Source organism: Theobroma cacao, chromosome 9, assembly GCF_000208745.1.
Source record: "Theobroma cacao cultivar B97-61/B2 chromosome 9, Criollo_cocoa_genome_V2, whole genome shotgun sequence".
NCBI lineage: Eukaryota > Viridiplantae > Streptophyta > Magnoliopsida > Malvales > Malvaceae > Theobroma > Theobroma cacao.
In genome coordinates, this window is record NC_030858.1 from 34,665,698 (window position 1) to 34,677,972 (window position 12,275).

The window sequence follows — 12,275 nt, forward strand, 5'->3', positions numbered from 1 at the left end:
GGGGGAAAAAAGAGAAGAAATAAGAGGAGGGGTTTGGTGAGGATTGGCAAAGGGGAGAGCATGATGGGAAAATGGGGTGTGGTAGGTGGAGATGTGCCCTTTGCTAAGTAGTTGAAAGCTACTACACCCTTCTTCCCCACATTTAGTGACGATCCCCTCACCTCCCGCTTACGTACGTCGGCATTTCCTGGCCGGTTATGGCTCATGGCTGTCCCCACTTGCTCCTCTTTCTTTCATTATTACTGCTCTTTCTCTCCTCCTCCACGTACCCGACACTCCTTTATCATACGTACGTTCCTTTATAAGTAGAAATTCAATTTTATTTCGGTATCACGTGAAATTTATATGAATGTATATCAAGTCGATCCTTTTCTATTTCGAAATTTATTTTATGTAAGTTACGTGTAAAACTGTTAAGATAGTTAAATTAGGATAATTATGTTAATATGATATTACAAGATTACAATTATAATATTGTTAATTCCATTCTTTTTAATAAAATAAATAATTTATAATACAAAATCTCTCATCTTGTAATAAAATTCGTGATTGTTAAGAAAGATCATCTTTTTTTATTTTATTTTGAAATAGATCTTTTAAATAAAAAATTTAATGATTGTGATTTTGGAGATCTTAAAGTTAATGATTGATTTTAACAAAGGAGTTAGAAACGGAGTGCATGTTCTACCAACGTAAAAGTTTAAGAGAACAAAAGGTCGAAGGACCAAATGGGATTAGTTTTTCAAAAAATTTCTTATTGGATAAAACAAAAATAAACATTAAATTAATTGTATTGGGACATTTAATATATAAGACATATAATCAATATATAATTAATCCTCATAATATATATATATTAATCAATGTAAAAAAATCTACTTATAATCAAGGACGGAGTTAAAGAAATGGCGATCGTCACTCCTCAATTTTTAATTTTTTTTATTGCTATAGGTGTAAAATTTGAAATATAAAATATGATTATTTTTATCATTATCCTTTAAATATCTTTCATATAAAATCTTGAATTCACCATTACCTATAACTCAAGCCATTAAAATGCTCAAAAATCTGGACATTAAATCTTGAAATAAAAAATCAAAGACGAGGTAAGTTGATTAATAGACAATTTCATAAAATTAAACAAAAAAAAAAAAGAATTATGAATGCATGCCCATAATATGATATATGATACATGCAAGGAAGGAAACAGAGCCAGCAAAAGAAAGAAAGCCCTTTCCTGGATCTGTTTCTTAAACCTTAATCTTTTATAAATAAACCAAGTTTATTGATAATACACGTGACGACCGTCGGGAACCAAATAAATAAGTTGTTCAACCAATATTTTGTTACCCAATGTGACAGTGTCAGAAATAAATCTCTACCAAACTTTCGCAGCCTCATCTTATCTCTCGATTAGAATTTATACATACATACATACATGTATAAACTAGATCTCCCTCACCAAATAAATCTGAGCCTTCACATGCAATAATTACTACTTTTTTTTTCTTTTTATTTCGTGTGTATGCAGCTCGGGATAATGAAAGCAGTAGGCAAATAATTACTTACATATGGGGACCATATTTCTATGCATGTTTTTGACTTGTTTAATACAAATACCAATCATTACATGCTACATAAGCGGGACTCCCATGTGACCAAACATGTGTTCTGTCACGAGAAGTACAATTATGTGTAGAAATAACATCTTCTTCTTTGTATTATATATATATATATATATATATATATTACTTTCATGTATATTAAAATTTTAGTTTAATATTTTAAAAAGCACTTGAATTATTGAAAAAATTTAAATGAATGTTTATTCTTCATTACATTTAATCAAATTTTTATATTTTTATTTTCAATCAAATAAATTCTTATTATTAACGGTTGATAAATTTAATTGATCAAAATGTCAATTGTTATTTTTATGTCACGTGATGTTGATGCGGGAGTTAAAAATATTATATGATTATATCATAATATCATATCATTATTTATTATGATATGTCTGTATGTCACATTAATATTATATGATATAAAATGATAAATAAAAATTAATCAATCATTAAATTAAGTTTAATTTATCAAAAGTAAAAATATAAAAACTTGAATAAATACAATAAAAAAATTAAAAAATTTAAATTTTTTAAATAGTTAATTTTTTTTATATATTGCACCTGAAATTTTGATTTTTGTATATTTTATATTATAACATTCAAAACTTTATATAAAGTGTTAATGTACAATAACTTTTTCTATAATTATTAAAGATATGTTTTTTTGTTTAATGATAAATTAAAAAAGAAGGGGTCTTGTAGAGTGAGTACGGAAGCATGGGTTGAAATAAATCCGTAACTCTTTAATTGATGGATGCTAGTTGCTTTAGCCAGCAAAGAAAAAGCTAAAAGACAAAGCAAACAAACGGGACCAAAATTTCATCACATGTCCTAATAGCCTCCTAGACTAGTCTTCAACTTCCTACCCTTTGAATATTTCGTCATTATCGACTGTCTTCTTGGGCATCTACCCTGGCGCTGGCACACCTTTCTTTACCTCCCCCAGGCTTCTTTTCTTTTGTTTTATCCAACTAAACATGTGCCTGCTCACCAATATCCACAGATCATCTACATTATTTTTATTTTAGCACATGTTTAACTTAAGTGGCAAGGGTGAGGTATGGTAGTATAAATAAATATTTTATGCTTAAACGGCAATGCTTCCTCTCTTCATCTTTTTCAGTGTTTGCTTTCCATGGAGGATCGACGATCACAATAAGCTGAAATTTTCAGTATAAACATGAAGCTATAACTATTTTTTTTTCCCCCTTTAGAAATGGTAAAGAGTCAAGTTAGAAAAAGCATAGATATTTGAATTCATCAAAACTTGCTTCTAAAAGGCAAGCTAATTACATTCAATGTGGTGTACATATTAGCCTGCAGCCTCTGCCGCAAATACCATTGTAACCTTTCAGGCAATTAAAACTTGAGAGCCGATTGTCGACTCAAGTGCGGACAAAATTGAATGATTAACCCAGAAGTTGTTGAAAATTGAATGCACCAAGTTTGTAATGGTATTGTCTATATCTATGTTAACCTAATGAGACCCTAATTCATACTTAGAGGTTGAGCAATCGGTTAAATTAATTAAAAATTTTCAACAACCGACTTCATTTATTTTCTTAAGGGATTTAATCGAATCTATTTACTTTGACTCTTAACTAGTTAATTAATTGACTTTAGTATGATAATTTAGTTTTAACAGACTTAATCGACTTTTTTTTTTATTTTTTAAAATTTTTAACTTTTCAATTTACCTAATAATTTATTTTGAAATAGTATTGACATTATATTTTTTTATGGTTAATATAAGTGCTTTGATATTAAAGGAAAAGGATACAAAACATTTTCATATTAAAATAAAATGAATTAGTGACATAAGTTTTTTACATAATAAAATAGAATTTACTCCACTACCAATTCAAGAAGCATGATTTTTACATATATCTATAAGATTAAAATGACGATGGTTGACATTTTAGTAATTGCTTCAAATAAAAAAGGAAAACGAAGTAGTGAATGAAATAGGATTTTTTGTGAAAAAATATTATTATAGAAGTTATTTATTAAACTATTTTTTTGAAAAACAGTATGAAATTATTTAAATATAAATCTTATTTGATGTGTTGATTTGAAATCTTAATTCTTAACATAAAACTAAAATGATCCTAATATAAATTATAGTGAACTTAGTATTAAAGATTGAGAGATTTTAAGAATTAAATAAAAAGTTCTTAATTAGTTAATTACTCGTTTAGATTTTATGTGAGTGGTTTATAATTTTTGTAAGTGATTTGTTCAAATAAAACAAATTGCTTAATAAAAAAAAATCTTTCACATTTTTGAATGAATAAGTGAGACGATGATCAAATATTTTGTAAATAAATTTTGATAAAAAAATCATGTAACTAATTTTATAAATATTAGTTTTGTATTTTGTTTAATTTTTTTATAAGTGTTTTATATTATTATATCAATGATATCAATGTTTAAATAAAGATATATATAAAAGTATAAATTGGTTTTTTTTTTGTATTGGGAAGTTGAATATTGACATGGATTATATATTTATATGCATAAAAGTAAATAAATAAAATTTGAAATCAATAAAAAAAAACTAATGAGATTATATGATGCTTGTCATTTGTTTACTGCAATCTAAGCTATTAATTTATATATGCAAATGATGAAACTGTGTGAGTAAGATACATGCAAGACTTACCTTAAAAAATAGTGTATATAAAGTCGACTAATTTGGTTAACAATCTTAAAATTTTTTTAATCGAACTAACCTAACTTAATCAATTTAATTGATCCCTTAATCGAATTAATCTTTTTAACTGACTTAACATAGTCCAATTAACCAACTTTTGTAAATTAAGTCAATTTTAATCAACTTTTATTCACCCTTATTTGTAATTAAAAAAAAAATTGTTGTACATGATTTTTAAAGCCCCAAACATTTTCAACTCTTGATTCTAATGTCACACGTACATTTATTAAAGTCTTACAGATAATTAGTAAGTGAATAAGTGATGTTGTTTCGAGTTTCCTCAGTGAATTTTTTATTAATTAATGTTAATTTTAAATGCACGATTTTAATGAGATAAAATACATTTTGTTAGACCTAAAATCTGACCAACCTATCTACCATATGATACTATATATATACGTTTTTATCTTGGAAAGAACAAAGTTGTCCCCAATTATATTTTTTCTCTTCTCCTTGATTTGTCCACATAAGCCATCACACGTGCATGAGAAAACTTAATACAATTTTCCATAATAAAATCAGTGTTGAATCCAGGTTAAGTCCCACATTAGAAATTGACTCCAACACTCTTTACAATATTGTTTTAGGGTCAAAACAACAAACAACCCGGAGGTCATTCAAACAGAAGAAATAAATAAAAGCAAATTGTGATATATAACCAACTCGATAAGTCTATTTAAAAAATATTTTTTAACATAAAATTAATTATTTTCATTCAACTTTTATAATGATTTGGTAAAAATATTTTTAAAATTATTTTAGACAAATTAAATGCTTTCGATTTTTTTCTCTCCCATCCGTTTGTTATGTTTTTCATTTTTCTCTCTCGCCATTCAACTTTCTCTAATTCTACCACCATCACTATCTCTCTGTCTATGTCTTGTTATTTAGTCATATCGTCATTAAGCTATAAACTAAAGAGCATGACATGGCAAGTAATAACATGTTATTGGGTTTATTGGTTTATGTTCACAAAACTCTTTCTATCGATTTCTTGCTATCTTGCCATATCATCGTTGGTCTACAGACTAAAATCATGACATGATGAGTAACAATATGTTCTTGGATTTATTAGTGTTGAGTTTTTTAGTGATTCAAGTGTGGTAGAATATGCTTTGACGTATAACAAAATGATTCATGTCTTGACGTGTAACATCAATAGAAAAAAAGAAGCTATGGAGTGTAATATCTGGTGTTGAAGCTTTGACTTTGGCGTATAACATTTGCTACTAAAGTTTTGTTGTGTAACATTTTCTGCTAAAGTGTGTAACATTTACTTAGACTTGCAGTGTCGTTTTATTTTTCTTTTTTTGTTATTTTTATTGTAGATAGATCTATAGATTTGTAGTTTTTGATATTTTGTGGTTATATATATATATATGTATGAAGGTGAGAGAGTTTTTTGCTCTAAAGTTGTTAATCCTTTACTCTATTCGACTTCTTCTTTTTCTAAAAATTTTCAAAATTCTTATTTTTTTACAAAATTTTCTTGAAAAATTAACAATTGGTTTACATTCACAAAATTCAAAAGTTGATGGGTTAAAATTATAAGTGAAATGAAATCTGTAAATTAGAACATTGCACAGAATTGCTACACACCATATATGCATCAAACAACTCTAATGCACTTGGCGTGCAATAAATCTATTAAATATAGCATGACGTATAACAACATGTTTTTGTACATGCTTACATGTAACAACATTTTTTTCAAAATAATGTGCAATAAAATTTTTTTAAGTATGACGTGTAATAACATTTTTTGAATATAATGTGTAACTTGCTCCTTTGTATGTCGCTACAACATAAACTCTTAGAGTCAAAATGTGCAAAAAAAATTTTCAATTGTAATAACATTTTTTTGAACATGCGTGTAATAACAACATTTTTTAAACATAACTTGTAACTTGATCTCTATTTTTATATTTCACTAAGATATAAACTCTTAGAGTTAAATATCTTAATCAAATAAAATTTAAAGTAAAAAAAGAATTTGACATGGAAAGGAAGATATATTGAAAAGTTATTTAACCTCAACGTTATTGTTGGGATGAAATAGATCTGGACAAAAAGATATTATTTAAAATTTTTAAATTTGGATAATTACTATTTAGGGTTATTTTATTTGTTACATTTCTTGTAATCATAAAAAAAATTAATGTGTAACAATTATTTTTTCAACATGAAATAACATTTTTTCAACACATATGTTTGAATATGAGAAAGTTTTATTGAGGGTAATTTTGTTTAAAAAAATTTTCTCTTAATTAAAAACAGTTAAAATTTTTAAAAAAATAATTTTAAAGACATCTTATCTTTAAAGACTAAAAAAAATTATCCCAACAAATAATGCGGTACTAAGTTAAAAGAAATTTCACTATAACGCTTCGCTCTGCACCTTAACAACAAATTAACAAATAATTGGCAATGCAAGGATTTTAGTTATTAAAACTTAGAACAAAATAATATCTTTAAAGTAAAAGGAATTTTATAGGGCTGGACCTTTATCAGAATAATTTGTGGATCACATTTATCTGTCTCTATTCCTACCATAATGTCCTCGAAATTTGTGTTGGTGTGTTTCACAGGGTATAGAAATAGAAATATTCATCCATTAAGATACCAAGCAGAAAGGTATATATATTTCTGAAGTAGAAAGGTTTATGAGAAAAACATTATTCCAAATTGGAGGGGTTCACACTCCCCGCCCAACAAACTCATTGAAGGCGTTCACACCCCCCCTCCCTACAAACTCATTGAAGGGGTCTCTATTGGTGTCTTGACCCTTGCCCCTTGACCACAAAACTCACCAACCTTACTAGAAGCTCAAGCTCATGCTAAAAGCTAAAGCTCAGGACTTTTTGAGAAGCTGCATTGATCCTTCTCTTTCAATGTTTTTTGCACTTTCAAGGCTTGTTCCTTTGCTTCTCTTCATCGTCATCCTCCAAATGTCCATTTTCTTTGGTCAACTAATAAACCCACTCTTTTTTTGTCATTTAAATTTTGGTCTCTTCTTTGTCTAGCACTCTAGCTCACCCTTTTTTTTTTTTATGGATATAACATCCACAGTTTAATATCGAACAATCATTGTGTCATGTCAATACAATTGATTTCAGCCTTGTACCAACTTGATTCATTTCATGAATCATGACTTTAGAGGAAAATTCCAGAAAAGTTTCTAATATACCATTGCAAAAATTATTCATGGATTTCCATAAAAGTTCCTTCTTTTATTGTTACAAGAGGAATTTTCAAGAATGGGGAACCTACATGCTTTACAAAATAGCCCTGGTGTCACCAGACCAAGCAGTGAAGATCACAACTATTTTCATACTCACAATACCTAAAAAGCCCCCCAGATTTTAGATCAAGAGTGCCTACAAAACTTCACATGATTGCCTTGTGAAGTTTATGTGCCAAAGTGTCAATTCCCAAAATAGAAATTGAGTAGCATTTTAGTCTCTCTCCAACTAGTTCAACATTGCCTTGCACCACATTTATTTCAACAACTTCTTGTCGAAAGGATTTTGCTTGAACCAAACTTACTTCTTTTCCACATCAACTTGCTGCCCTTCCCCCCCTATCTCTTTATGCTTTCATCATCAGACACAGACACAAAAGTTATTGCAGCAAAGAAACGCCTTACCTAAACTTGATTGTGAAACAATTAATTAGGGTCCTATTCAAAATTAGTTGATGGATTTTACCAACTTCAGATTTTTTAAATTTGAACACTGCTAATTAATGAACTGCAATCTCAATGGAAGATAGATATTGCACAGTGATTGATTAACCAACTTTGGTATTGCAATCTCCAGCTATTTTGTTTTATTAATGCAAATTCAAAATCTAACAAGCCCTGTGACCTCAGAAATCGAAGGAGATTCTTATTATTCCTACTGCTTGAAAAGGTACATACCTTGGTGTATAGCAAGATTTCAGAAGGAAGGGGGGCTTGCTTTCAAATTATTGAAATAAGGAGTAATTTTTATGCTTCAAGAGTAGGCTAAACTGCAGTCTTCTTTTCCAAGTTGAAACAATGCATCTAACTTTTTAGGCAGCAATGTTACATTAAATAAGCCAAGGAAGTAGAATCTTTTATATTGCAAAATGATAACAATTTGGCCTTTACATATATGTCTATACGTGTATGCATATATATATATATATATATATATATATGTGTGTGTGTGTGTGTNCATATATATATATATATATATATATATATGTGTGTGTGTGTGTGTCTATTTTTATATATACAAACATACATGTACAAACGTATTTGATTGACATCATTACTCCATCTTAAAACCAAAAGTTGAGTGAAAATATATACATATTCTTTTGACGGCATTAGATATCAGATTGAGCCCAATTTGTTATACTAAGCTGTTAGGCCCAAATGAGGCTGAAAATGTCTTGGATCCAAAAATGATAGATAGCTTTGTCAAGGCCCAACACTCTGGTCCAATCCAATCGTAATCTGATTCTCTTGTACTTTGGGTTTCAAAAATTGATTAAAAATGTCAACAGATAAAGTATTCATTATTGTTTTAAATACTCTAACTTAAATCTTTTGAACTTTAATATATCTCATTGGTGATGTGGAATTGTACAAAGGGAGGGTTTGCCGACTTGCAAATGACTTAATGGTTGACAGAAAGGCAAATCATAGAGCATAAATGATGAAATGATATCACTTCACAATAAAAGAGGGGGAAGAGCAAAGGAAATGGTCTTTATTTTTTAGGCCATTTAAGATTATTAAATTCCAAAAATATGAATCATGTTGAGACTGGGATTTGAACCCACGCCCTTTCGGACCAGAACCTTAATCTGGCGCCTTAGACCAACTCGGCCATCTCAACGTCGACAAGAAGTGTTCGAATGACAGATAAATGTTTCTTACATGTCAGATTCAGCTGCAATCTGGCAACCACCCTTTTAACTTTAGCAAGCACGAGGAATCAATGGTCATGTACTATATATATTCGCATTCTGGCGAAAAATGAAGAAACAGTAAAAACCAACTAATTAGTGGCCCAATCAGTGAAGCCTACCAACCCAATTGGGTGTCAGAGGAGTGCAAACCTCACTACCATTTTGCTTTGCACAGGAGAATCCATTGTCTCTTAAACAAGTACACGAGTCGAAGGACTGATATTTTGGCAGCCATCAAAGCAGCCTTTCTCTCTTGAAAATGAAATTATGTGGTCTAATTGTCTGCTACTACTATTATACTAAGCGCACGGAACCATAGCTACCCAGAGACACCACAAAGATTGGGTTAAATGAACTCAAAGCTGGTGCATGCGTTACGGTATTTAGCAAAGAAAATTAATTTGCTGGTTTTGAGTTATGACTGTAATAAGAAAAAGCTTCGAGTCAGCTTGGATTTGACAGCACATTATGCGAGATTCTTTAAGCAATTTACCAGAAGTATAGTATAGTTGTTTGAAGAGTATTTCAGAGTGACTTTCTGGTCACTCACTGGGTAGGTGTCATATCTGTGCGTGTAGGTGGGTCAGAGAAATCGCCCAGGTGTTTCCACCATCTCCAAGTATTTGTTGTTTCTATCTACAAGCCTACTACTAGCAAAAAAAAAAAAAGAAAAAAGATGGTGCACTTTAATGATTAATATTATCATACTTATCTGTTATGTCTATTACATCCACATTGTAATTGATCTCTAGCAAGTAGAAATGGCCCCCTTCCCCTTCTCATGGCAAAAACTGGCCTTAGGTGTGTATGATCAGTTCAACTTCTACCTAGTAACAAACAAATATTAAGAAAGGCTTGGATTGACAACTTGCCAAAGTTTATCCTTTCTGGGTTTAATGACATTGAGGCTCTGATGATTAAGAGGGCTTAGATCATAACTTAGCCTTACTCTTCGCAATGATCCAAGTTAATGTGTTTATGTTTCTAAAGATAATTGATGACATTTCAAACCTATCACTTATTGTTTAAATTTAAATTACTTGCCATTTATAATTTTAAATTTAAATTATTACTAGTGATTGACTTGAACTTTTATATAAAATTTTAAGAATCAATTCATATCAAATCAAATGTAGGGGAGGATATAACATAATCCTGAAGTGTTTTAAAGGGTAAATCACTTAAGTTGCCACAAAATCCGAACTCTTTTTGAGTGTTACTCGTTAGGCTGTAGCTACTGCATATATCTGGTTAGATATTTGCTGTCAAACTCAAAGGCTTTCATGACTTCTAAAACTAGCAATATCTGCTGGTTTTTTAAAGTCCATGCATGAGGATAAAGAGGAGTGTCAGTCTTACTTTGGTTGAGCATACCCACAGGCCACAAAGAGATGAGGTAGAAAAGAAAGACCTTTTTTATACAATGAGGGAGGGGAAAGGAACCAAAAAGCTGGAAAATGGTGGAAATGAGGAACTAAGGAGCACCAAAACTAAAGGGATTTCAGATTTGTGAGTACTGAGTACTTTTTTTTTCTGTTTGATGGAAATGTCAATGCATTGAAGTTAGGAGTCGAGGCATATTCCCTGTTGCAATATATGACTTTGATAAAAGGGTTCAAAAGCAAAAGTTGAGGTTAGTGGAGCTGTGGGAGAAAGCAAACTACTCCATTTCTATCTCTTTGATTCATCAAGTCACTTACAGACCATATAGTTTCACTTTCCCTTCCCTCCTGTGTCTTGTCTCTCATTCCACATTGAAACCTTGGGTCAAATTTAAGTTCGTGATCAGCTCCCAGCAAGACCAGGGTAGCAGGTCAACTCTAACGTTCATTGGACAGTCAATAGTGGAGTTGTGATACATTCGCCATTATTAGTAGCAATGAAAACTAATGTAAAGTTGAAACTTTTGTGTTGCTTTTGCAGCTTTAATTTTGGAAAAACTATCACTCTTTTGATAGCTATACAAATAATTTCGTCTTCGACATATTGCTTAGAATTACAAACGTCAAGGTTTGAAAATGGAACTTTATCAAGAATAGAATAATGTTAGATCATTATCGAGTGCATATTTTAAAGAGTCAGGAATACGAGTTGGACTGCATAGAAGTGGAATCATATCTGAAAGGGGGCCATGCATGCAAATAAAGAAAGAAAGGACCAGGCGTGGAAGCCTTGGAGTGTTCACGCCGGTATACCGGGCTCCAAAGAGACAAACAAATCCCAAATACCGAAGAAATCCAGCAGGCTGCAGGGGTGACTGCGAAGTCAACATAACACTCGTTCCTCCAATAAATACATGGACCAACTATCTACCTATTGTGTTATACAAATATATTTTTACTGTAAATTAAGGACTTATTGCCGGTGAAAACAGCCAAAACTTGGCTAAGGAAGAGGCCAAATTTATTGGTGAAGTTCCCGATGCGTTGTCAGATTGAAGTTCCACTTCCAAGTTCCCACCATGCTTTTCAAATGGGGTGAAAATTTTGGGTTCCTGCTAGGGGCATCCATGCTTTGTTGATGGCTTTCAAATACTTGTGTTTGTGTTTTATGAGTCTTGTTATCCGATCAGGCTCACAAGCAGGCTTGTCACAGGTCACGTTTGGGTATAGTGTTTCGCACTTGAGTTTAGCAACCGGTATTGACTCGGAAGAATGGGTTTTGTTTTGAAAGCCATATACTGCTCGTCGAGATAGAGAAGTGCCATCCCTCCCTTATCCCCCTTCCAGAAAAGAGAAAGCTCCTTTCGATTGATTCATGCAATGAATGCGCCAAAACCTTTTGTTTGGTTCTTTTCAGCTGCAAGAGGGCAGCAAAGGAAGACATTGGTCACTGTCTCAGTGAGTACAAGGTTAAAAATGAAATGTGAATGTCTAAAATTATGGACCACAAAATCTACACATTGATTGCAACTTTAAAGTCTCACATATAACAAAATTTAATGCCAACTACCAAGTACCCATTGGAGGGAAGTTTTGTTCCAATACGTATTTCGG

The 12,275-nt window shown here is 31.0% G+C and overlaps 1 non-coding gene across 1 annotated transcript; it reads right to left on the bottom strand.

Moving 5' to 3' along the window:
* Positions 9,126-9,206, bottom strand: TRNAL-AAG. Its single transcript has one exon. It is a non-coding gene; the product is annotated as a tRNA-Leu (tRNA).